We start from the raw sequence: 27,988 nt of genomic DNA, 5'->3' as shown, positions 1-27,988 counted from the left end.
CTACCCTACACAGATAGGCTAAAAGCCCTGTCCCTCTACTCAGTCTCCTATAGACTCCTCAGAGGTGATCTCTGTCTGGAATACAAAGCAATCTCAGACCCCTCCCTGATGGTACTGCTGCATAACCACAAGTCAAGCTCCACTCGAGTAACCCACACACGAGACCTCAACCTGGTCTGTGACATCAATAGGACTGGTTGGCGGGACAGATTTGTGTCCCAGAGACTCCCCCTTTTGTGGAATAGACTCCCTCTCCACATAAAGCAGAGTACCGCATTAAACCATTTAAAGCGCAACCTGGATAACTGAATGGGGGACAGAAAATACACCCCTGGGATTCCACCTATGTCCTTGATGGACAGTGGCATAGGGTGCTGACTTGTTGGATCATGGGCTAAATTCTTGGCTAGGCTTGTAAGGGCCTCAGGGCCAATGGCCTAGTAACTTCCTAATGTCCTATGTCTGTTCATTTCTATTAAATCAAGCAACTCTTCTCTCAGATCATTTTCTTCTAAACTGAGTGCACATTATTTGTTTTCCATTTTCTGCGAGCATTCTATAGAAAGTTCCAGACCATCTTCCTGTGCAACATTCCCTTCAGTTTCATCCTGTGTCATCTGTTGCTATTTCATATGTGAACTCACTTGCCTATCACTCCACAACATTGACTGTGTCAGACTTGACAGAGTTTCCTGTTCCTTCCTTTACTGTGCAACTCCAGCTGAACATTTGTACTGGTTTCCTATGAGAGGCTCCAAAGTATCTTCATATGGCAACTGATCAGATGTTTCCTGCTCCTTAATTTGGGGATCTTTTGCTCTATCCTGCTGTGATGTTACCAGAGTTAGATTTTCTATACTAAACCCTTTACTTCGCAGGTAATCCATAACATCAGTTTCTATTTATTTAACTTCTACATTACTAATCCACTTTTCTACTTTTCCTCTTTGTTTTCTTATTTTTTATATTGTAAAATTGTGTGTGTCTGGATGCCTTTGCCTGTATTTCTCTTCAAATATCTTTGGTTTTGCATTGATTAATTTTGCTTTCTCCTTTGCTTAAATATTCCATATCTGGATGCCTTTGCCTGTATCTCTCTTCCAATATCTTTAGGATTGCCTTTTTTGTATTGATTAATTTGGCTTTCTCGTTTGCATAAATATCGCACCATATCAGATTTCTCTTTCTTTCCCATGTCCATGCTTTCTTTTTATACCTTTCAAAAATCTATAGATTTTGTTCTTTATATTCTTGCACTTCCTCAGTCACTCCTTTTTCCATATGGCCCAATGTTTCTCGGTCTATATAATGTTTTTCATAAATCTGTTGTATTAATGAACACAAATTTTTATTTGAAGTTTCTGACAGCTTTTCTTTTGGAAGTATTTTTTCTCTAATTTCTCTCAATCTTTTTGTATATATTCTGTCTGGAAATTCTGGACTTCTTGCATAATAGTAACAATACATAATTTCTCTCTTATCCTCCATTCTATCATCTTTATTGCTCTTTTTTATACTGTCAGTTTGGTGATTTTTGTGGACTACTACTTCCTTCTACAAAAAAGGGCCATTGTCCCCCTGGGCCTGGCTTAGCCCCATTTAGGAATATTTCCATGTCTTGAGGATTCTACACTGTCATTTTTTCCAGTCCTGCCACCAGTGCGCAGACCAGGATTGGGTACTTTTCATCCTGGGTCTCGTGCACCCCAGCTATCTTTTTTTTTTATTTTTAAACCTACTTCTGTCCATGATATATGCTATATAAAATAGGGTCTATATATCAGTGTCATCTCAGTGATATTTTGTGAAAAACAGGGTCCACTTTGTGAAGGTACTCACCAAGACTTGAGGATGAATTCAGTTCCAGCAGCCCTACTTCCTTTGCTTGATGACTTAGCATCTCTCCATTTGGACCCCCTTAGTACTGCTCCATTGTTCTTTCTGTGATTTCCAAGAAGATCTTGGACACACAAAGTAGTGAAATTCAAAACAAACAACTGGAATCTCCCTCTCCACCCATTGCATATATATGCTAAGTCTACTGTAGTACAATCTTATGAAAAGTGAGACTCTGAAAAATGCTGTAGTTGACAAAACAACAGCTGTCTTCCACTAAGGAACACTTCATGTGCTCATACACATTAGCAGTATAGCCAACAAAAATAAATGTTAATACAATATCTGGCTTCTATTTAAATAGTTCAACTGTGTGCTTTTTGCACATAGTGCTATTTTCCTGAATGAGTAATTGAAGCTTGCATTTTATTTCACTTTTTATTTTATTTTATTTTCATATTTTTCTTTTCAAAAAGAAAAATGTTTGCTTCCATGAGATTCATTTACAATTTCATAGATGATTACTAGGCTAATAATCCCAGGGGACCTATTTAATCCTAGCCATGCTACTACATGTATCTGACCACTTTTGATATCCTAGTTTTATTTAAGGGGTATATGTAGGCTTGAGCATGGGTGGTCAAACTTTTAGAGGCTACCTCTGAGTACTAGAGACACGGGTGCCATTTCCTATCCACTAATCTAAGTTACCCTTGAACTGCATTAGGGAAGATCTTGGATGGGTAGCCTGTTCCAGAGAAGAGTTAGTCTCAGACACATACCTATTCCTCCAACATGTCCTATTTATGTTGCAGATGAGGCTTAGGTCCCTAGACTGGGTAATTCTAATGTTATTTGTTTTGTGGATATGCAACAAGTCCATCAGAGTGGGATTAGAGGATACTTTGTAGGCCAGGTATAGATTGCCTGTTAGTAGCCTGCAAGAGACAAAATACAGGGATAAGGCTTTGAGGCAATCCGCTTAGGACTTGTTGTTTACTCCCTGTATTCTTATGGGAGGAACATCTATAACCACTCCAGTTGTTGCATATCCCTGATCAGATACATACTGAGGGGGTTGTGCTACTCAATGATCTGTCTGATGAGGGTTGAGTATAAAGGAAGAATGATATCCTTGGACCTAAATACCATACCCGACTGCCTGCAAACTTGGTAAGCCAGAGACCTTTGATGTTGACTTTGACTTCAGAGAAACAGATGCCAACAAGGAAAAGCCCCAGCACAGAGCATTGATGGTCTCTGCTAGTGAATGGTCTCCTTGTGGAGGTAGGCTCTCCTATCTTAACTTCTTGGGTCCTATCTGTGAGCCAGTTGACATAGGGGTTTATACCAAATTTTTGGAGTTTGTCTGCAATGCCAAAGTGGGATACTGTGTCAAATGCCTTGGCCAGTCAGTTGCTTTGGTGGTCTACTTGAAGAAGTCCATCAGGTTGAGTAGGCATGACCTGCCATTGACAAAACCAAACTAGGTTGAGCCAAGTGGATTGTTTATCATTTCCATGATAATTCTTTCTATGGCTTTGCATATGAGACTAGTTAGACTGACAGATCTGCAGTTAACCAGGTCCGTAGATGGCTCACCCTTGTGAAGAAAGATAAGACTTGAAAACCTCTATTCACTTGGCACAAAGCCTTTTTGAGGACTACTGTTAAATAGTGATTCTAATGGTCTAGATAGGTCATGTTTCTTGCTATTAAGGAGGCATCCTAGAATATGAGTAGAGTCCATAAATGCAGTGTTCTTGACTTTGGAAAGTGCATGAGGACCTCTAGTGATAGTTGGGGGAGTTTTGGGTGAAGGCATTTCCTGAGGGGTGTCTACGGTGAGTGGGTAAAATTGATGCTGAATTTGTCAGCCAGTTGATTTGTTATGTCTTCCAGTACAGGTGGCTCCATTTACAAATAGTTCTGCACATTGTTGTGTTTGGCCTTTTCAGGTTGCTGACATAGCTGAAGAATGCCTTGTAATTGTCCTTGGCCTGGCACTATTTTTACCTAAAATTTGGGTTTGACTGACCTGATAAGCCCCTGAGCTGTTTATTTAGATTGTTGAGGGTGTTTTTACCCTGCTATACATTGCACTTCCTAATTTTTTCCATGACTTCCTTCCTTTTGTCATACAACCTACTGATGTTGAGATTCCCCAAAGTGGCTGTTTTTTTTTTTAGTTTGTTCTGCAATTATGCAGAACAAGAGGTACAGCTGTCTCTGTGATGCCACTAACATGATTGTACAAGGTTTCTGTGAACAATTTTGCATAGGTAGAGGTTTCTTACGGTTTGGGGAACCTTGACATTTTTCCAGTGTTTCACTTAATATTAGAAAGTTTTTCTCAGTATAATTCATATAACTTACAAGGTTAGCAGGAGTCCGGGGTTTTATTTTAAAGGACACAGCTTTGTGATACAACTTGACCAATGACGACATAGCATGGGGGCAGGGGGTTTGTAGGTGCAAAGTTCTCCCATATTTATGAGAACCAGGTCATGGATGTTAGCACCCATAGTTGGCATATGAGCTAGTTGATTCTATGGGCTTGCATTTTTGGGGTCATGTATGATTTCCAGTTTAAAGTGGATAGCTAAATTCACCCATGAATATGGTGTTGGGTTGAATGGACAGTGTTACCAGCATGTATAAATATGTGTTATGGGTATCTTTGGTCTAGCAGGAGACTTATAGCTTGTAAGGATATGGTAAAGGACTTTGCCAATGATAATTTGAACATGGAGAAGCTCAAGTGCATGATACTGTTTGACAAGCCTTAAGGAGTATTTGTATTTTATATAAATTTTGACCTCTCTACTTTTTTCCCTTCCTGTGCAATAGTTGGTCTAACTGTATGGAAGGCATTATAGCCCTGCATTACTGTACCTGAAGGACTTGAGTGAGTGTATATTGCGTGCAGTGACATTTTTTACATTGTACTGATAGAGAAATGTGTTCCATTCTTCTGTGCATGTTGTTATTATTTTGTTTTGTTAAGCAAGTGTTGATTTTGGCTTAGCAGTATTGTTTTAGATGAGCTAGTATGCATCAGGGATATTATTTTCTATGTTATGTGGGTACAAGGTTTGCATTTATAGGTTCATAGGTTGGTACTAGGCTATTGGCCCTAGGGCCTATACAAGCCTAGCCATAACAATCCCCTGGATATTTCTTCCCACAATATTTACTTTCTTAGACCCCTGTCTAGCAGGCCGACTGACGTGATCCCCGGGGTGAATTTCCTATCTCCCATCCAATCGTCAAGGTTCCTTTTGAAGAGGGCCAAAGAGGCACTCTGCTTGACAAGTATAGGCAGTCTGTTATAGAGTATGGGGAGTCTCTGGGTCAGGAACCTATCCCTCCAGCATGTTTTGTTCATTGTGATGACAAGGTTTAGATCCCTGGAGCATGTGGCTCTGAGGGATTGGGATTTCTTTAAGTGTAGCATGTCCAACAGCTCTGGGTTTGACATGGCTTTGTATGTTAAGCAGAGATTGCCTCTGAGTAGACGATATGCGACAGAGTATAGCTGGAATTTTTTTAGATGATCAGCATAGCGCATCTGCTTTAGGCCTATGATTCTTTTAATGAGGTATTTCTGCTGCCTTTCCAGTTATTGCAGATGTTGTGAGAGGTACATATCAAATGGGGCATTGTATTCTACAATGGGTCTAATGAAGGATGAGGACAGTGGGGCAATGACCTCCTTTTTTCTGGATGAAAAGCCCTTAGTGATGAGGTGTGCCACATAGAAGGATATCCTAACTGTTGTGGCAATGTGGTTATCGAAGGTGAGACCACTGTCCACCTGTGTCCCTAAGTCTCTTATCACACTTTCAGTGTTTAGTGTACTGCCACCTATGTGGTAATTTATGGATACATGCTTTTTCCCAAAGGGGATAACTATACATTTCTTGGCACTAAGCTTGAGCCCATGGCTCTGGCACCAAGCGTCTGTTTCTGTAAGGCCCTTTTGTAGAATATCCACATCATTTGGGTATTCAATAATGGCTCCCAGTTTGCAGTCATCTGCGAACTTTGTTAGACAGAGTCCCTTAGTGTTGGCCTGTACTTCAGAGAAGTAGATGCCAAACAAGAGCAGTCCTAGGACTGAACCCTGAGGTACTCCACTTGTCAGGAGGTGGATTTGGAGTCAGCTACTTTTACAGTGTGGGTTCTGTCAGTAAGCCAGTTGACAACCCATTGAATGACGTAGGGATTAATGCCCAGCTTAGTACGTTTATCTATGATTTTGGAGTGGGGGATGGTGTTGAAGTCCTTGGCTGTGTGGACTGCCTTACCCTTGTCCACAGCTCAGGAGACTGATTTGAAGAAGTCAGTCAGGTTCAGGAGACAAGATCGGCCCTTCACGAACCCAAACTGGGTGGGGTCCAGTGTTTGAAGGTTGCCAATGTCTTTGTATATATATTCCATGATAATATATTCCATGGTCTTGCAGATTAGGCTCATCAGACTGATGGGGAGGTAGTTGCCAGGATCCAAGGTAGATCCCCCCTTGTGGAGTGGGATAATTTTAGCTGTGCGCCACTAAGTGGGCACAAAGCCTGAGGTGAGGCTATGATTAAACATGACACTTAGGTGAGGTGCCAGTTCATTTTGTAGTTCATGTAGTACACAGCCCGGGATGTCGTGTGGTCCCATGGATGCTGTATTCTTAGCTTTGGAGAGTGCAGTTTTTACCTGTGTGGCTATTATTACTGGAATTTGGCAATCTTTTGGTATTGAGATGGGCCCTTTAGGGGGTGAAGTTGGCACTGAATCGATCTGCCAGGATATTGGCAATATCCTTGGGATCAGTATATTTAATGCCGTTCTGTTGTACCTCAGAGCAGATCTGAGCATTGCCATTTAGATTCTTGACATAGCTATAGAATTCCTTGTGGTTGTCTTTGGAATCTTCATAGGTTCATAAGTAGGTATTAGGCTATTGGCCCTAGGGCCTATATAAGCCTAGCCAAAAAGGTACCCTGGTTTTCTCCACCCAAGAAAATTATTTTCCTGTGCCCCTGTTGAGCAGAGCCACAGAAGTGATCCCTGGGGTGAATTTCCTATCTCCCATACAATCATCAAGATTTTTCTTGAAGAGTGCTAATGAAGAGCTTTGTTTGATATAGATAGGTAGTTTGTTCCTGGGAATATTGAGGCAATGTTACAATTGCCTCATGTACACAGACAACCCTCTCCTTCTTCCACAAAACACAAATACATGCGAGAGATGCAACTATACAGCCAAACTGGAGGCTGAGCTCTCTCAACATAGGACTGGCAAGACCAGACAGGAGGAGAAGGGAACCACACACACCACATACTCAGTCTCACATAGTACCATCACTACTTCAAATCATACACATAAACACACAAAGACATACTCGGAGGCTCTGATCAAAAATCTACCAAAACAGCAGAGGCCACCAAAGCAGACACCCAAACAACTACCACCTCAGGACACAACACATGCAACACATAGACCACACAGTCAGTGTGCCAAACAGTCACAGCCCTTAAGGCCAAACACAATGCCAGACACACTCGTCATTGGTGACTCCATAGTCAGACACACTGACGTCCCGCTCACCAGATTGAGTAAGGAGAAGGTCACAGTAAGCTGCCTGTCGGGCGCTAGAATCCGCCACATAATGCATGCACTCAGGTCTCTCAACAGCAGGTACAAATACGACTCAGTCATTGTCCACGCTGGTGTAAACGACCTGAGACGTACCTCCTTGGACTACATGAAAAGAGACATTGAGGAGCTCTCTGATTATGTAGCCCAGGCAGGTATGACCCTGACCTTGAGCAGCATCCTACCTTCACCAAGAATGATGCCACAATACAGAGATAAGATGATCAGCTTTAATAATTGGCTTAAACTCTGGTGTCATTCAAAGGGGATCCAATGTCTGTCTGCCTGGGATGACATGCTGGACAAGCCACACTGCTTTGCATGGGACGGCTTGCACCTGTCACCCCTGGGCTTCCGGATATTGGCAAAGGCTCTTGCCACCCCCATAGTGCCTTTTTTAGGCAAGACTCAAATTCTAAACCTACCACCCTAGAACACAAAAAAGGAAAAAAACTAAGGGTAATGCTGCTCAATGCCAGAAGTCTCAACCTCAAGATGCACGCACTCGAAGCCCTTCTCAGTATGGAGAACATTGATGTCTGTGCTGTGACTGAAACCTGGTTCAAGGCTCCTGAGAGCACCGCAGCACTATCAGGTTTTACCTCATATCATGCGTTCTGGCCCCAAAATCTGGACAACGCCAAGAAAGGAAGGGGTGTGTCCATATTCATCAAGGACACCCATACCTCAAGGTTGGTGGCAACGCACGATGCATCGGAGACCATCCAGGTGCAATTAACCATAGGCAAGACTGCTCTGCAATTTGTAGCATGTTACAGGCCACCCTCTCAAACTCAGGAAACTCACATAGCCTTCCTGAAAACACTGGAGGGGATAAATGTATCTCCAAACACCATCATACTAGGTGACTTCAACTACCCTAATATAGACTGGGATCACTACTCAAGCCCAAACACTCTAGCCCAAAGGTTCCTGGAGTTCATAAACTCAAATGCCATGGAACAACTAGTCACCATCCCCACAAGAGGTGAAAACATACTTGATCTCATCATCACGAACATGGGATCACAATGTTCAACACCGGAAGTATACCCCTCACTGGTGAGATCAGATCATAAACTAATCTCACTGGAGGTCCTCATCCCGCCCCCACCTGAGATAAAAAAGACCACAGTGAAGAACTTCTCAAAAGCCGACTTCACACTTCTAAAGACTAGTGTGGTCTCTTTTAAGGCCCCCGAGCTGGCGGTAAACATTACTCAAGCCGCTGAATCACTTACAAATGCCTCCTACCAGCACCTACAGGACTGCATGGATCAGGCAATCCCAAACAAAACAAAGACTCTTTGTACCAAAGGCAAGCGTCCAGTCTGGTGGACCCCAGCCATAAACAAGCTCTACAACAAAAGGAGGAAGCTACTACAAGATGGAGCAAAATCCTTAAAAGGTAAGACACCTTTGATCATTATAAGTAAAAAACTAAGAGCTCTCATAAAATCATCCAAGGCAAATTTTGAGAGGAAAATCGCTAAGGACTCCATAAGGCCTTCTTTAGCTATGTTAGAAACCTGGGAGGAAACTCCCAGATATGCTCAGAATTAGTTCAAAATGATATGAAAATTACTGAACCTACAGACATTGCCAATATACTGGCTGACAGGTTCAGTGCAAACTCCCCCCCAAAAGGAGAGATATCTATACCAGAGGATTGTAGCCCCCCAAACATCTCTAACGCCCAGGTGAGAACTGCTCTCTCTAAGGTGAAAAACACAGCATCCATGGGACCGGATGGTGTCCCCGGCTGTGTGCTCCACGAACTCAATGAGGAATTAAACCCACAGTTAGGACAGCTGTTTAATCTTAGCCTCACCTCAGGATACGTACCCAAGGAGTGGCGCACAGCAATTGTGGTCCCACTTCACAAAGGCAGTGCCTCCACTGACCCTGGAAATTACCATCCCATCAGCTTGACAAGCCTGATCTGCAAAGCCATGGAGAGGATCATAATGGAACTCACAAATAAAGACATAGGGAACTTGCAGACTTTGGATCCAACCCAGTTTGGCTTTGTCAAAGGCAGATCATGCCTTTTAAACTTGGTTGACTTTTTCGAAACAGTCACCAAGGCCATTGATGAGGGAAAGGCAGTCCATACAGCCTACCTTGACCTGGCAAAGGCTTTCGACACAATACCCCACTCAGGTATCATTGAAAAACTCATCAACCTAAATGTAAACCCATACATCACAAGATGGGTTGCAAACTGGCTAAGTGACAGAACCCACAGGGTCAGAGTTGCTGGCGCCATGTCAGACTCAAAGCCTGTCACAAGTGGTGTCCCACAGGGCTCAGTCCTGGGCCGACTCTTGTTCGGCATCTACTTTTCTGAAGTACAAGCAAACACAGGAGGGTTATGGCTGACAAAGTTTGCAGATGACTGCAAACTGGGCGCCATAGTCGAAAACACATCTGACACAGATATCCTTCAGAAGGGGCTCACAGAAATGGATAACTGGTGCCAGAGCCATGGCCTAAAGTTAAACGCCAAGAAATGCATAGTCATACCCTTTGGGAAAAACAAGGTTACCCCTAGCTACCATATAGGTGGCAATCCACTGAGCACAGAAGAAGTTATCAGGGATCTGGGGACCCAGGTTGACAGTAACCTTTCGTTTGACACTCACGTTGCTAAAGTAGTTAGGAAGACCTTCTACATTGCCCACCTGATCATGAAGGGATTCACATCTAGATCAAGGGAGGTCATCGTCCCCCTGTACTCATCACTCATCAGATCAATGATTGAGTACAATGCCCCATTCGGAATGTATCTGACCCGACACCTGCAGCAGCTGGAAAGGCCCCAAAAGTTCCTCACCAAAAGGATAAAGGGTTTCAAAATATGTCTTATGCTGCCCGACTGAAAGAACTCCAGCTCTATTCAGTCGCCACCGCTTGCTCAGAGGTGACCTGTGCCTGACATACAAGGCCATGTCAAACCCAGATTTGATGAACATGCTTCACCTCAAAAAATCTAGATCCCTCAGAACTACAAGGGCGGGAGACTTAAACCTTGACACGGTTATTAATAGGATGTGCTGGAGGGACAGATTCATCACCCAGAGACTCCCTATGCTGTGGAACAAAATCCCAGTACATGTGAGGCAGAGCACCTCGCTGGCCGTGTTCAAGAGAAATCTTGACCAATGGATGGGAGATCGAAGATATACCCCAGGGATTACCTCAGTGTCACTGCTTGACAGAGGCACAGCAAAATAATGGGCATAGTTTTTTTTAAACTAAAGGGGTGGCGAAAGCCACAAAAACTTTGGGCTAGGCTTGTAAATGCCCTTGGGCAGATAGCCTAGTATGAACCTATGAACCTATGAACCTATGGGAAGCCTCTGGGACAGGAACCTATCCCTCCAGCATGTTCTGTTTATTGTTGTGACAAGGTTTAGGTCCCTAGAGTGTGTAGCTCAGTGGGACTGGGATTTCTTTAAGTGGAGCATGTCCAACAGCTCTGGGTTTGACATAGCTTTGTATGTTAGGCAGAAATCGCCTCTGAGTAGGTGATATGTGATGGAGTAAAGCTGGAGTTTTTTGAGATGGTCTGTGTAGGGCATCTGTTTGAGGCTTGTAATCTTCTTTGGGAGGTATTTCTGCAGCCTTTCCAGTTGTTGTAGATGTCTTGTGAGGTACATACCAAAAGGGGCACTGTATTCCATAATGGGTCTAATGAGTGACGAGTAGAGTGGAACAATGACCTCTTTTTTCTTGGATGAGAAACCTTTTGTGATGAAGTGTGATGCGTAGAAGGATTTCCTGACTACTGTGGAGATGTGATTAAAAAAGGAGAGACTACTGTTCACCTGTGCCCCAAGGTCTCTTATCACACTTTCGGTGTTAAGTAGACTACCGCCTATGTGGTAGTTCATGGGTACAGAATTTTTACCAAAGGGGATGACAATGCACTTTTTGGCATTGAGCCTGAGGCCATGGTTTTGGCACCAAGCATCTTTCTCAGTGAGGCCCCTTTGTAGGATGTTCACATCGTTAAGAGTTTCAATTATGGCCCCTAGTTTGCAGTCATCTGGGAACTTCGTTAGCCAAAGACCTTCTGTGTTAGCCTGTACTTCAGAGAAGTAGATACTAAACAGGAGAGGATCCAGGACTGAACCCTGTGGTACTCCTCTTGTCACTGGTCTGAAGTCAGATTTGAAGACTGCTACTTTCACAGTGTGGGTTCTGTCAGTGAGTCATTTGGCAACCCATCTTGTGACATAGGGATTTATACCTAGTTTAGTGTGTTTATCTATAATTCCAGAGTAGGGGATGGTGTCAAAAGCCTTGGCAAGATCTAGATAGGCTGTGTGAACCACCTTACCCTCATCTACAGCTTTGGTAACCACTTTGAAGAAGTCTATTAGGTTTAGGAGATATGATCTGCCTTTTACAAACCCGAACTGGGTGGGGTCCAGAGTTTGGAGATTACCAATGTCATTGTTTATAAGTTCCATGATGATATGTTCCATAGCCTTGCAGACCAGGCTCGACAGGCTAATGGGGCAGTAGTTTCTGCAGTCCATGGTGGCTCCCCCTTTGTGGAGTGGGATGACAGTCGCTGTGCACCATTCAGTGGGCGGAAAGCTTGAGGTAAGGCTATGATTAACATGGTACTTAGGTGGGGTGCCAGTTTGTTCTGTAGTTCATGTAGAACGCAGCCTGGGATATTGTCAGGTCCCATGGATGCTGTGTTCTTGGCTTTGGATAGTGTGGATTTTACCTGTGCAGCCATGGAACTTTGCATTCTTCTGGTATAGAGATGGGCCCTTTAGGGGGTGAGAGGGGGGTAAAGTTAGCACTGAACCTATCTGCCAGGATATTGGCAATATCAGCTGGTTCTGTATATTTAGTGCCATTGTGCTGTAACATAGAGCAGATCTGAGTGTTGCCATTGAAATTCTTGATATAGCTATAGAATGCTTTGTGGTTGTCTTTCATAACTAGCTTTGGAGGATTTTATGAGGGATCTCAGCTTCTTACTGAGGCTGACCAGGAAGTTCCTCCAGTCATGGGATTTTACTCTTTTTTTGCAACAGTTTCTTTCTTCTGTTGTAGAGTTTGTTTATGGCAGAGGACCACCAGATTGGCTTCCTTTTTTTGGAGGATAGCATCTTGGTTCTGTTAGGGATTGCTCAATCCATGCACTCATGTAAGTGCTTATAAAGTGCATTTGTGTAGGATTCAGCAGTCATAACTCTATTGTCCATCTGCATGGGTGTCGTGAAGTTTGCCACTTCTGTCTTAAGAAGCGTGAAGTTGGCTTTGTAGAAATTTTTTACAGTGTTTTCCCTAATCAGGGGTGGGGGCAGGATGTGGATGTCTAGGGTGATTAGCTTATGGTTGGATCTGACCAACGAGGAACTGACCTCTGGTGTGGAACACCGGTTGCCCGTGTTGGTAATGACCAGGTCCAGGATATTGCTGCCCCTGGTGGGGGTGTGGATAAGTTGATCCAAGGCATTGGAATTTATAAATTCCAGAAAATGTTGAGCAAAAGAATTGGTACATGAGTAGTTTTCCCAGTTAATGGTGGGGTAGTTGAAATCGCCCATTATTAGGGTGTTAGGTTGTACTCTAATATTTTCTAGTGTATCAAGAAATGAGGAGTGGGAATGCTGGGGCATGGTGGGGGATCTTTAGCAAGCTACAATTTGGATTGCGGTCTTGCCCAGAGTTAGTTGCACTTGGATAATCTCTGATGCATTATGCTGAGCAACTAGCCTGGAGGTGTGGATATCCTTAATGAATATGGACTTGCCTCCACCTTTAGTGTTTCGGTCCAGGTTAGGTGGCCGAAAGGTGTGGTATAAAATTATAGCCTAGTAATGCAGGGGTGCTCTCTGTAGCCTTGAACCAGAGCATTTTGAGGCTTAGACTTCTAGCATTGAGTAGCATTACCCTCAGATTTTACTTGCTTGTACCTGTTATGGTGGTGAATTTGTCATTTGAACCTTGCCTAAAAAAGGCACTATCGGAGTGGCAAGAGCCTTAGCCAATTGGTAATTTTATTTTCGTAACTAGCTTTAGAGGATTTTATGAGGGATCTCAGCTTCTTACTGAGGCTGGTAAGGGAGTTTTTTGCATCCTGGGATTTTCCTCTTTTCTGCAACAGTTACTTCCTTTTGTTGTAAAGTTTGTTTATAGCAGGGGACTACCAGATTACCAGATGGGGTTCATTTTTTTGGTGGAGAGCATCTTGCTTTTATGTGGGATGGCACAATTCATGCACGAGTGGATGTGCTCATGCAGTGCCTTAGTGTAGGATTCAGCAGTCGAACTTTCAGTTCTCGTCTGCATGGGTGTCATGATGTTTGTCACTTCTGACTTGAGTAGCATGAAGTTGGCTTTGGAGAAGTTTTTTACGGAGGTTTAGGTTTCCTTACTGGGAGGTGGGGGAGGGATGTGGATGTCAAGGGTGATTAGCTTATGGTCAGACCTGACCAATGAGGGGGTGACCACTGGTGTAGAGCATCTATCTCTCATGTTGGTAATGACCAGGTCTAGGATATTGGAGCCCCTATGGGACTATGGATTAGTTGATCCAGGGCATTGGAATTTATGAATTCCAAGAACCGCTGGGCAAAGGTGTTGGCACATGAGTAGTTTTCCCAGTTAATGGCAGGGTAGTTGAAATCACCCAGTATTAGGGTGTTTGGTTGTATCTTAATATTTTCCAGTATGTTTAGAAAGGTGTAGTGAGAGTCTTGGGGCATGGTGGGGGATCTGCAGCAAGCTTCAATTTGGATTGCAGTCTTACCTAGTGTTAGTAGCACTTGGAGAATTTCAGACGCATTGTGTTGAGCAACTAGCCTGGTGGTGTGAATATCCTTGGTGAAGATGGATACCCCTCCACCTTTAGTGTTTCGGTCCTGGTTTGGTGGCCGAAAAGTGTGGTAAGAGTTGTAGCCTGGTATTGCAGGGGTGCTCTCTGGAGCCTTGAACCAGGTCTCAGTTACTGCACAGATACTGATGTTCTCTATTTTAGGAGTACCTCGAGAGTGCATTTTGAGGTTTAGACTACTAGCATTGAATAGCATTACCTTCAGATTTTGCATGCTTGTACCTGCTATGGTGGCGATTTTGTCCTTTGAACTTTGCTAAAAAAGGCACTATAGGGGTGGCAAGAGCCTTAGCCAGTAATCTGAATCCCAGGGGTGACAGGTGCAGACCATCTCTGGCAAAGTATCATGGTCTGTCGATCATGTCATCCCAGGCAGACAGATACTGGATCCCCTTTGAATGACACCAGAAGCTTGGCCAATTGTTGAAGTCAATCATTTTGTCCTTATACTGTGGTATCACTCTGGGCAAAGGCAGGATGCTACTCAGGGTTACGGTCATACCTGCCTGGGCCACATGATCTGAGAGCTCTTCCATGTCTCTTTTCATGTAGTCCAAGGAGGTACATCTCAAGTCATTCACTCCAACATGGGCAATGACAGAGTCATATTTGTACTTGTTGTGGAGTGACTTGAGTGCATGCGTTATGTGGCAGATCCTGGCACCCAACAGGCAGCTGACTGTAATTTTCCCCTTGTTCAGCCTGTTGAGTAGGTCATCATTGTGCCTGACTATAGAGTCACCTATGACTAAAGTGTTAGGTACGTTGTCTTGCCTCAGGGGCTGTGGTTGGGTGGCACACTGGTGTTGTGAGCTGTGTGACACTTTGGTTGTTATTGGTGTTTGTTTGCATTTCAGCTTCGGAGGTCCTTGTTGCTTGGGCAGGTTACTGTTAATGGCCTCTGAATATGAGGGTTTAGTGCTGCTATGTGAGGGTGTTGGTGGTGAGGGCTTAAAAGGGCTATGTTCTGCTTGAGGTGTAGTGTGGGTGTTAACTGTCTAGCACAATCTTGGGTGGAGAGAGCTTTGCTTCCAGTTTGGCTATGTAAGTGCATCTCTCGCAGGTTGTAGTGTTGGGTTGTAGGAGGAGAGGGTTGTCTGTGTACAAAAGGCAATTGCTGCATTGTCCAGATTCACCAGGTGGACAGGAGAAATTACCAGAAGCTGACCCTTGGACATGCCTGGTTTGGTGCTTTTTTTTTGTAATGTACAGGAGCTGTTTTCACTTACCATAAGGTGTAGCAATGTACCTTGCAATTATAGGTGGTTTAGTGCCTATGATTAATTTCTCCTTCTTAACAAGGAGAGCTGAGTGCTTGTATCAGTTTAAGGCTTCTTAGTGCTTTCCAGCAGGTTTTAGAGCAAGTGCTAGTCACAGGGATGCTTAAAGGTAACGTGAATAAAATGGTTTATCCTAAACTTTTTGTTTTCTATTTTAGTGTGTAGCATTATTATGCTATATTTGAGGGAATTTTATTAGCTTTGAGGACTTTACTAAGTATGTTGATAAACTGTTGATGACATGCTTAGAGTATAGATATTTTTGCATGATGGAAAAAGAGTGGAGATATAAAAAATATTTACATAATTTACAAGATAAATTTTTATCACCTCCTCCTTTATCTTGTTTTTTCATGTTAGGGTAAATTAATAAGGCTGTGTGTCCCTCCATTCATCTACCTGTTTGTCTATCTGTCTATTATCAATCTATCTGTCTACATGCCACAATACTATTAGAATGAGATGATCAGCAGTAACTGTATAAGCACGCTTTTCCATACTATCACCATTATGCAATAGAGCAGACTCCATCATAGTGGTACATAGTGAGAAAACAGTGTATGTCATTTGTGCTGAACCTGTCAGGACAGTATATGCCTTCTTTGCAAATTTGTCTTGCACCTGCTGACCTGTGCATGTTGCTGGTGGTAGTGGTACACAAGGGGTGGGGGGAGGCAAGTATTGTCTCACATGGTACCCCGTATCATGCTGGCACAGCATATTGTGTATGGGTGCAGTGGCAGTTTAGGTACCCCAGTATATTATCTCAGAGGCCACACATATCATATCTCCCCACCCTCATTTCCATTATGGCTATTCTGGAGTCCATGGAGGGATTTATATAGCTTTACAGAGTAAAACATATTAAGATATTCATTTATCTGCATATCCACACATCTTATAATTGTAGGCTATAACTCTGTGACAATATCACTGTCGGTGTCTACTTTGTTACACTGATGATAAATTCTTGTGGCAAATCCTTCATTTTGTGAGTGGATATCTGATAGATGGAGTACATAACATGTGTACTGTTCAGTATACAATATGGTCTTCATATATCAGAGATACCCTAAAGTGCTTCAGATTTTCTCTACTCAAATTTGTGTTTATTGCTGCACTGTATGAATGCCTACCTGAAGTTCTGTAAATGCCACAACCTGGGCATGTAAATACTCCAGATATTTTGTTCATGCCACAGCCTGGTCATATAGATCCACTGTAACATGTCATAGGTATTTTGATGTGTCCTGAACTGCATTTATCTATTTGGGAAGAGGTATGGGATCTGATGCATGCCTTCCTACTTGTAATCACCACATCACTCTACTATACAGCATTTTACAAAGCAAGAAGAATTATGACAGTCCTTTGTGGGATAAACGTCTCCTTCATAAAGCTAAATGTCCACTTATAAGTCCTGTTTTGATATGCATAACTGATGTTTTACTCTGCAGTATCTTATATTTGCTTCTTGCTGCCAAATATGTTGTTCTATTAATTTTTATGTGACTTAAAGTAATATGTAAAAAGTGTCACTGCTGTCAAGTGTCTCTCCAGTACTACAGACACTGCTTACTAGTCTAGTGGGAGTTGAGAGGTATGGAATCCCCCCACACACATGCACACGCCCATACAGATACACTCAGGAGCTCAACGGTACATCAAGCAACCCCCCTACCTGATATACGTATGCACACACTCACTAATTCATCCGTACATGTTCACACACACACACACACACACACACACACACACACACACACACACACACACACACACACACACACACACACACACACACACACACACACACACTCATCTGAGACCACTCATTCCTCTGCATACATACACGTGCACAAACACATACTCACACACAAACATATATACATGCACACACCTCCCAACAATACTTGTTCACTAAACTCCCCAATATTTACCTCAGATGTAATCTCATCCATTGAAAGTAATGGGTGAATGTGAGCTTTTGGCCATGTTCATTAATAGGGTCGGTTACAGTGACTTACACAGCTGAGCAGTCCTGTGAATGGCTCACATCAGTAAATCACTTACTTTAGTCATTTCCAGAGAAGAGCACATTAAATATTCTGATATGCATCCCCCCAGAATGCCTCCTTTACTTTTGCAGTAAGCCAGGGAGACAAGCCACCATGATACAGTACATCATTAAAGTAAAGTACTGAGGTAGGGCTGTCCAGTCAAGAATCGAACAAGAGAACCTCTTGCGGAAGCGTTGTTGCCTCACAGCAAGAGGTTCTCTTGTTCGATTCTCAACTGGAGTGCCTTCTGTGTGGAGTTTGCATGTCCTCCCCGTGGCTGAGTGGCCTCCGAAAGACAAGTATGAATGGGCGTGCCTTCGCTGAAGATTGGGCATTGGGGCTGGCAACTCGGCACCATAAAAATCTCCTGCCAATCATTAGCAGACTGGAGTTACACTGTGGCGACCCCTAACCGGGAAAAGACGAAAAGACACACAACAACTGAGGTAGGGCTGTCTCTGAACTGGAAATGGTTACCTCCATCAGTAAAGAAAGCTTACTGCTGGTAGTAACATTTCAGAATTCCAGTGATCCATTACTGTATAGTCAGCACAGAGAAATACATTTTTTCAGATCAACATATCTTTCATGTATGCAGCTGTGGAGTTAGATCCAGAGCTGTGGGCCATATATTTTCCAATCTACATCCACTTGTGAAATTTGGTTACTCCCAATGTTGCAGAAGCATTTTGCATACACAGCATTTGAAGTACATATCTTCATCCCCCCCACACTGCTTCTTTTTCACTTACTTTAGTGTCAATATTGCAAGAGTATTGCACTAACACATATGTTTTCAATATATCTGTGGCTGGTAGAGGACTACCTGACTGTCCAGGGTTTTGGATCTGGACAACATCCACAACAATATCTTTACAGCTATCCTGAAATGCATGCGCTGCATCCCGGTAATTATTGCCATTGCTCCTGCCCTGCTTTTGCATGCACATCATTTCCATTTGTGGCCCAAAACACTGTTGAGTGCATTTGGTGCCATACCTTATCAGCAAGATAAAGTATTAATAATGCAGTAAAATGTAACTTCAAAATTCAGTAATCTTTATATACACATGTTCTCTTTATATATAACTGTATAATCTTACAGCATTTATTTGAATCTGATTTCCAGATTCTGTGTCATGTATTTCTGTGCACAGTCTGCTTTGTCTTAAATCCAATCATGCCAAGACATCTGCAGTCTAATGATATGAAACCCCCTGACCATACTCATGGCAGCCCATAAACTGTTAAATATAGCACACTACCTATCAGACATACCTTACCAGTTTGGATATGTCCAGTATTGTTAAAGCTGCCTCAGTTGTTACAAGGGGAGCAAGGCTATGCCCTTTCATATTAATGCCAGTTTGCTCAACAAGGCATTCAGATAGTGTTTAGAGGAACATCAACTTCCATTTTGAACATACCATCCAACAGGGGCATACTTCAGACTTCCAGATAGTGGGGGGGGGGGGGCATTCCCTCCCCATGAGTACTCTATCATCCTAGCATTGCCCACTGACCTCACCAACTAACGTTTAATGAAGGTGGTCTCACCAGGCCTTACTCTGCTCCTTCAAGATAGATCAGATTATCCCCAAAAAGCCAACCCATTGTTTTACATATACAGCATTTGTTAACCTGTCATGACATGGATCTTATTTTTTTTCATCCTTGCAGCCGACCATTAGCTGCCACCTGCTGTGCTCCTCATTTACTAGGCAACCTTCCCCAGGCTCAGCCCAACTCATGTCTGGAGTCAGTGAGGAGATCCAGAAAACTGGTACAGCATTATTCATCTCCCAGGGGAGTGTTTTCTAAGTCTAGCCACCCTATGCCAACCTTACAAGCTCTGCGGTTGCTGCCTTTGGGAGGTGCATGAAAAAACTCACAACTAAATAGCACACTTCTCATGCAGCATGTATCCTGCCAAGCTCATAACACTGCTTTATTATAGTGAGCCTAGGCTCTCTCCAACATCCCTGGATGGGTGAATTGACATCAGCTACTCAATCCTATCCTCCTGCAGCACCCCTACCCCATCCCCAGTGCTCATGCCACTAACTAAGCATGAGTTGTCTGGGACTCAGTAAGAGCTTTATTCCTCTGCTCCACAAAGATATTAACCTGGATCCTATTTGACATCAAACTACCAGAGCAAGGATCAGCTCCCACAACAGTAAATCACTGGGAGAATCTTCACTGTATTCTAAGACATGAAGGGAAAGTAAAGTAGTCTTCTGTAACCTAACTCCAAAAAATTTCTACCCAACAGACCACATTCTGAATTCCACACAAATAACTGACTGTTCTTCCCTTAACCAGGCTCTAATTCTCCTAATATTGTCTCATTTATAACTTGTCTGCTGTAGTACCCCTTCTTTCTTTATTTCCTCTCATTTTTTTACTGTGTGTGTGTGTGTGTGTGTATATATATATATATATATATATATATATATATATATATATATATATATATGAAACACACACACACAAACAAAAACACACACAAACAAACACAAACAAACTCATACAAACAAATAAACAAACACACACACACACCCTAACCTAAGCACTGCTTATGATTCCATCAGCAGCCTAAACTGTTGGTTGAATAAATACAACTCCTAGTCAGACAAATGCATCTTATCTGTTATAAATCAGCCTGGATCCTAGACCTCAAATTCTGGAAATTATATGGTTATGAAGCCTACTATGTGTCCTGTCTTACCCATTCAGATTTCAAATGTACCATCTAATTTTTTTTAGTGACTTTAACATTTTTAGCATACTTTGATAACCATCTTTAAATAATATCAGACCAGATTACAACCCCACCATATCTGGAAACTGACTCTTGATTATTTTAAGGCCTTTAACTTTCAACATTCATTCAAGTAGTTCTTTTTACCTGTAGGTGTAAGTGATGCACCAAAATTATTCTGAAGCCCTTCCAGATCAGCTGCCATTTTTGTCTTTTCAATTTCAAACATAATGATTTCCTTCTGAGTGAACAGTTGCTCATTTTAATGCCCAAGAGTAGAATGACTATTCAGTGTGAAAGACAGTCTTGAGTAATGTGAGCATACATTGTGCTTGTTCCTCAATTTTGACTTTAGCATAATGCACAAAGGCTCTTGGTATCCATCCATCAGCTGTTTTAACTGCCTTCACTTAGGCCCCTCCTTTTGCTAAATCTGAAGCCCACTAAATATGGAAGGAATGGGTTGTAGAACTGTTGGAGCTGATGCAAATCTTTGTAAGGATGTCTTCAAAATATACTCAAATTACTGATTTTTTCCAATATTCTCCTACAGATGTGACAAACACTTAAAATGGAAGTCACCCATTTAGTTACTTTCTGCACCATGTACAGCCATCTAGTCAAGTAAATCAGTCATTCTTTTCACAAAACACAAGCTGTTTAGTTTTCCCAAAAAAAGTCTGTCTTAGAAACCTTGATCCATACCTGAACCCTGTCATTTGCAATAGACATCCTCCTAAGTTAAAGGCCAGACACTCCCTCTTCCTCCCCCACCTCCAAACAATTCACTGTTGTGAAAGATTCAAAAATATAAGATCAAATGGACTGCTACGAACTTAGCATATCCTGCACAACCATAAAAGACAATATGCAAACCTTATAACAGCTGAGGCAAGAGATCTTTGCCTAAGAACTGCCTCTAATCAGTCCACTGTATTTGCAAAAATGCACAGCTCTTCAACATTTTCCCACAGCACAATAATTCATGAAATCCAGTAATTATCTGCCTTCAAAGGCAGCGTTTAGGAAGGCCAACGGCACAAAAATTATTCTGTTTAACCTAATCTCTATCTGTGCACCAAGTGCTTCACACCAAGTTGACAAATTCCATTCCTGCTCTGACAAGCTTCAAATAAAATCTCCAAAGCCTTTATATGCCTCACTGTATGCATGTATGGTGTTTGCAGCCCATGACTCTCTTAACAGTCTTCCTGTATCCCTTTTCCAAGTTCACATACCTCCTGGAAAAACTCACCTGATAATTGTCAAAAAAAACCCACCTCAGGAGCCAGTGAACATTAACCAACCAAAAACAAAAAAGTTCACTATACAACAGAAGGACCGTAAACTGTTTTAGTGTAAAAAATGTTTTAATCTCCGCTTTCGTACAGTGTTTGTATGAAAGTGGAGATTAAAACATTTTTTACACTAAAACAGTTTGCGGTCCTTCTGTTGTATAGTGAACTTTTTTTGTTTTCACCTGATAATTGTGATTGTAGTACAAGGGCTTAAAACCTGTGCGATTGAAATTGAGAAAGACTGTCAGCCACCTAATTATTTCACTCTGGACAATTGACAGAAAAAGAGAGATTGATATTTTAGTTCTGCATGAACAACTTATTAGTACCTTCTGTACCCAAAATCATTTTATCAATCTCTTATTTAATGCAAACCAAGCTACCTGATTGTCACAGGAAAATAAGAACATTGGAATAATGCTATGTAAGCAATCTCAGGAACCATAAGATGCCTATCCATATACAGCTTTAGCTAGACAAACTTAAAAGTTCTTGCCACCTTTGTCAAGCACTTAATGCTACTTAAGTCCCAAACTGAGCAGGGTTTTATGTGGTGAGCCTGGTGTAAATTTGTTTCTACCTATCTAGTCCTCAAGACTAGCCCTAATGGTAATCAAAGTTGGACTTTGAACTGTAGTGTCAACTTATTCTATAGGCTTGGAATGCATTGTGATAATAACCTATCTCTCCATTGAGTTTCACAATTGTACCACTCAACTGTATAGATTTTTACAGAATCCCCACATTTTTGCCTCATATTTTTAGTCTATTTCTCATAAAAATTGTGGTTTTCTGGCAAATCATTGGCAAATTATTGAGGTTTGAAGTCAGAAAGTAATGACAGACATTTGAGTTTTAGACTTCATACCCTTCAGAAACTTCATGCTAATGCAAAGTCTGTTATTCTATCAATTTTCTAAGTTTGTAAGAGCGATACTTTAAAAGTGTCTCTATTTTTGTGCCTTTGTCCCCCCATTATTTATGCCTTTGTGCACATTTCTTGTTTTAAGAGGTTGAGAGGTATGGTTTCACTTAAGTTTTGGAGCAGATTTAGGTCTCAAGTGTGGGCGTTTGTATAGGCACTGATTTTGTGAAGAAATGGGAGATCAAATAGGATTGGGTTTTTCGTGGTTCAAAAAGCTAGACACAGGTCACCTTAGAGCAGCTGGTAGACTGTTAAGTATAAAGAGAGTTATACTAATCTTTTGGGATAGTTGAAAGATTCAAGGCCTTTAATTTTCTCAGTTAGAAATCTTTGGAGCCTTTCCAGTTGAGTGATATATTTGGATTTTTACATATCAAAGGGAGTATTATATTTGATGATGGCCCTGATAAGAGAAGACTGCAGGAGTTGGATTACTTCTTTAGCTTTTGAAGATATTCCCTTGGTAATTAACTGGCCCAGATAGAAGACTGTCTGACTATGGTTAAAACATGATGATTGAATGAGAGAGAGAGAGAGAGAGAGAGAGAGAGAGAGAGAGAGAGAGAGAGAGAGAGTGTCCGCGTAAGTACACAGGTCTCTTATGACCATCAGTATTCGAAGAGGAGTACCAATTATAACATATGAGGTGGGAGCAGCATTTTTGCTGAATTGCTACTACAATGCCCTTTTTTGAATTTAACTCTTGACTGTTTTAGTAAACCAGGAATATGCATATTCCATTTCCTGATGGAGCTATTTAGTATCAGTGATTGAGCAGATAACCATACCCAGCTTGTTCAACCAAACTTCTAGGATATTGGCTTGGATATCTGCAAAACAAATGCCAAACAGGAGACGGCCAACCATGGATCTCTGTGATATCCCACTCAGTTTTGCTTTCAATGAGTACTTCAGTATATTTCACAACCTGGGATATCCTGGATGGCTAATTTGCATTCCAGCAGATAACTCAGGAGCTTACATTAATTTAGCTTAATTTTTTGGGTCTATATTAGAACACCAAACATTTGAAATGTCGGGTGTTCTAATATCAACCCGTTTTCAGTGAACGCTGAAAATATCGAAGTAACAGGAAACCGAATTCTTTCTTAGGGAAAGAATTTGGTTGCCCGTTTCTGTTGCTTCGGTATTTTCAGCGCTCTGGTGGAAAGTTATGGGTCGGGTTCAAGTAAGTGTGCGATTGTGTGGACGTGTGGGTTATGACGGGTTAGGCGAGTTAGGGTTAGGGCGCAGGTCAGGTAAGTGTGCAGTTGTGTGGACGTGTGGGTTAGGGTCGGTTAGGTGAGTTAGGGCACGAGTGAGGTGACTGTGCGATAGTGATGGACCTTAGGGTTAGGGTTTGGGTTAAGGTAAGTGGATAGTTAGTGGTGTTTGTATATTTTAGTGTAGGGTTAGGTGTTAGAGTTTAGGTGTATGTGTGTGGATTGCTGTTTGTTTGGTGTGCTTGTGTTGTGTGTATGTGTTTTGGAACAGCAAGTTTTTTCCCTAGGAAAAAATTTGCTGTTCCGAATGTTCGATGTTTTTTTTTTTTTTCGATTGCTAGGGTTTGATATTAGAACACTCGACATTTTGAATGTTCGGTGTCCTAATATAGACCCTTAATTTTTCAATAACTTCATCATAGGGAATAGTATCAAAAGCCTTGTAAGGGTCACAATAAGCATTGTGCATTGAATGACCACTGTACACATCCTCTGTGATCTTTCCAAAAAAGATTACTAGATTCAAGAGGCAGGACCTGCACATCACAAACCCAAACTGAGTGTGGACTAGTTCATTTAAGTTGTGTATAACTGCATGAAAGAGTTCTGCTTTGATAAGATCCATGGCTTTGCATATAAGGCTGGTGAGGCTGATGGGAATATAATTGCCTTGGTCTGTAGTGAGGCCGCCCTTGTGTAAGGGAGTCACTGTAGTTGTTCTCCAGGCATCAGGCACAAATCCTGTAGACAGGCTGATGCTAAGCAGTTTAAGTACAGGCTTAGCTAGTGCATACTTGGCACAGCTGGGAATGCAATCTGGTTTGTTGTTTGGTTCCACTGAAGTATTATTTTAAGACTTTGATAGGGATTCTAAGACTTGTTTCAATATGATTTTAGGAAAATTAAATTTTCAGGGATAGTGAGTGCGGAGGTGGGGTAAAGTTAGCACTAAATATGTCTGATGATATACTGGCTGTATCCTTAGGATCATGTTTGGGATGAGCTCATTGCATTGTTGCATTATTATAGATGAGCTCATTGCATTGTTGCATTATTATAGATGAGCTCAGTGCATTGTTGCATTATTATAGATGAGCTCAGTGCATTGTTGCATTATTATAGATGAGCTCAGTGCATTGTTGCATTATTATAGATCAGCTCATTGCATTGTTGCATTATTATAGATGAGCTCAGTGCATTTTTTCAAATAAAAAAAAAATCTCTTATTTGCTAGATATCTGGCTTATCTGGCTCACACTGCTGTGGCCACTCATATGGGGATACAGTCAAAATATGTAATGTCTATACAAACCTTACTCTCTAACCATGCCTTGGGCTATGGGCCAGTAAATCATTGCTGCTGTAAGTAACCCTCATCCCTACTGATCCTGATGTGTGTCTATGCACCTCTAAGTCTAGATTGGCTTCCTAGTCCTTCTGCCAAAAGGGCACCACATTATACTTCCTTAGAGATTTCCCACAGATCTTGAAATCCTGCCTCATCTGCCTATTGAACCATACTTTTTAGTGCTTCTGCCAGTGATCTAGTTTAAGCTGTTCCAGCTACAGCCCTACATGTAGAGTTAAGTAGTTCTAACACTAATGTGAACATACCGTAGCATTTGGCTTTCCCATCATGTCTTACCATGCCTCTCAAATTACCTAATTTGCTTTCTGGTAATTGCAAGGATTGTAAAGGCACATCTATTACTAAACTTAACAATGTAAGGTTTTAGATCTCAGAGAAATATATTTTTTACACCTGCATATTATTCATGCATGGAATTGTGGCATTAAAGCTAGAGCTGCGACACTGTATTTGCTCCCCGTATCCATTTGTTGTAGTACTGAATTTTCTGAGAAAATAACAAATGAGTTTTAGAGTCACAGCATTTGTAGTACATATCATAAACCCTCACGCTGCTTCCTTTTCATCTATTACTTTAAGTTCAGTATTGCCAACTTACAGCTGTTAAACTCCTATCTCTGTGCCTCTAAAAAGTGTGCTTGTTTTTCCAAGGTTTTGAGCCAGTGGTGCATCCACATCACTACATTAAGTGTCACACCCAAATATATGTTTTGCATACCTTCAGTCAGAGCCATAGCAAGGATGGGACAAAGTGGGCATCTACCCTAGGTACAAGTTATTAGGGCAAGAGATTGGCACTGTAGTCAGTGTTGTCACTTGTTCTGTGAAAGGAGATATTGAAACAGCTGTGACTGGGTTAGGGTGGCTTAAATGGCCTTAATTTAATGGTGTTGTTGCTGGAAGGGATCACAAATAACATTATGTGAATGTTGCTGACCAGTCATCGGGTTATTTGGCTGCATTTGCAGACTACTAGAAATTACTTAAGTAACCTCATTTGTGATCACATCTGGTTTTGTGTCATTTAGTTAGTAGGGCCTACATAATAGTGTATCTTGTTTCCTGTGTGTAGGATATGGTACAGCAAAAAATGTAACATAGATATATAAAAGCTCATTAATTAACTTGAATCCCCCCCCTTTTTGTTATCAACTTGACTTATGAGGGGGCACCAGTTGCAGGCATTGCCCAGGGATCCAACTGAAATAACTTTAGCTCTGGATGCAATTCCTTTCATTGCTATTGCATTGGTTTTGCACACACAGCATTTACATTATGCATTCTCCTGCAGGTAATAGGATTACAGTTATAGCCAGGGTTAACTGTCTCTTTTTAAATATTCCTAACATTTACATTATACATTTCACTTGCACCATTTAGAAAATATTTTCAGGCCTATTTCTTTTTTGTACTTTGTTGGAAATAAAATTAAACGGCAGTCTTTTTTAATAAAATGCAAGTAAGAATACACCTGTGTTGTCATATTATGCTTACTTTATAACACTGCAGCTAAAAATATCAGGATGCCTGCCTTTAACTATTTAAGATCATATATTCCTAGCAATATAACGATTAACAACATTTATATAATGATAAGTAAGATTAAGATATACAATTCAGCCAATCATTTATGAATGTATCAGTTTTAACACTTCGTCGCGGTTATTTAATATGCTGCATTTTCCTGTCCTTAACTGACTCCATAGAGTTAAGAATGGCAATGAACAAAAATAGTTCAAGTCTTTGTAGTGTCTATGGTAAAGCTAGCTGCAGACAGGCAAACATTTCTTGAATGACTTAATGGAATTTACATTAGACTGTCTAAAACAAATAAGATAATAACAACAGAAGTCCATGGAAATAAACATGAAAAAGCAGTGAACATAAAAATATTTATTAAAAAATGTTACTGTTCCCCTTCGAGCAAACACATACAGGAGATTTGCTTCTGTTCCACTTAACTTGCAAAACACACATAGGAATATTTTAGAGTATCACTCGATAGTGCTTTTGTAACTGAAGCACAACTTTTTTTTATAGGACAATTCAGACTTTTCCTATCATAGTGCCATTTTATTTTATATTGAAAACTGGTGCTGCATTTGTACCCTGTTTATGGAGAACAGGGACTCCATCTTGCAAAAAATAGCTATATAGCAATACCTTAGCAAAACCTAGCTTCTTATTTTATTCACACAATTTTACTTTATAGCACAAAAAGTCCATCAGGATGGAACATTAGAGACAACCAAAGAGTAAGTGTAATCTTCTTCATTTAATCACCATTAAAATGAAAAGCAGTGATGTTCTTATCAGCTAAGAATGTGTATGACCTTCTACGTCTCAAAGCAATATTTAATACTGCATGAATCCTAACAAACTTAATCACATGGTCATTTTCCTAGAATAGATGTATCTAGTCAACAACGAAAAGAGATTAACATCTGAAATGGTTTCTCTACAAAGTAATTCCAAATATCTTGGCATATCAGTTCTTGCTTAGAAATGTAATGTTCATGGTGACCTCAGACATTGTTTATGAGGAGTCATTAAAGGAAGTCCCAGATATGATTTGGTTAAATGGTGACACAAGGCCTTTCTGTCATACAGAAAATTAATGTTTTTTGCTAGTTTGGAGAAAAAAGTTGCAGTAAAGTAAACTGTTCACTAGATCTTTCAGAAATGATGAGATATTGCAAATGAGCTTTACACATC

The sequence above is a fragment of the Protopterus annectens genome, chromosome 1.part2 (assembly GCF_019279795.1).
Source record: "Protopterus annectens isolate FY-2018-M chromosome 1.part2, PAN1.0, whole genome shotgun sequence".
Taxonomy (NCBI): domain Eukaryota; kingdom Metazoa; phylum Chordata; order Ceratodontiformes; family Protopteridae; genus Protopterus; species Protopterus annectens.
The sequence above is the reverse complement of the archived record's forward strand: the minus strand, read 5'-3'. Positions refer to the sequence as shown.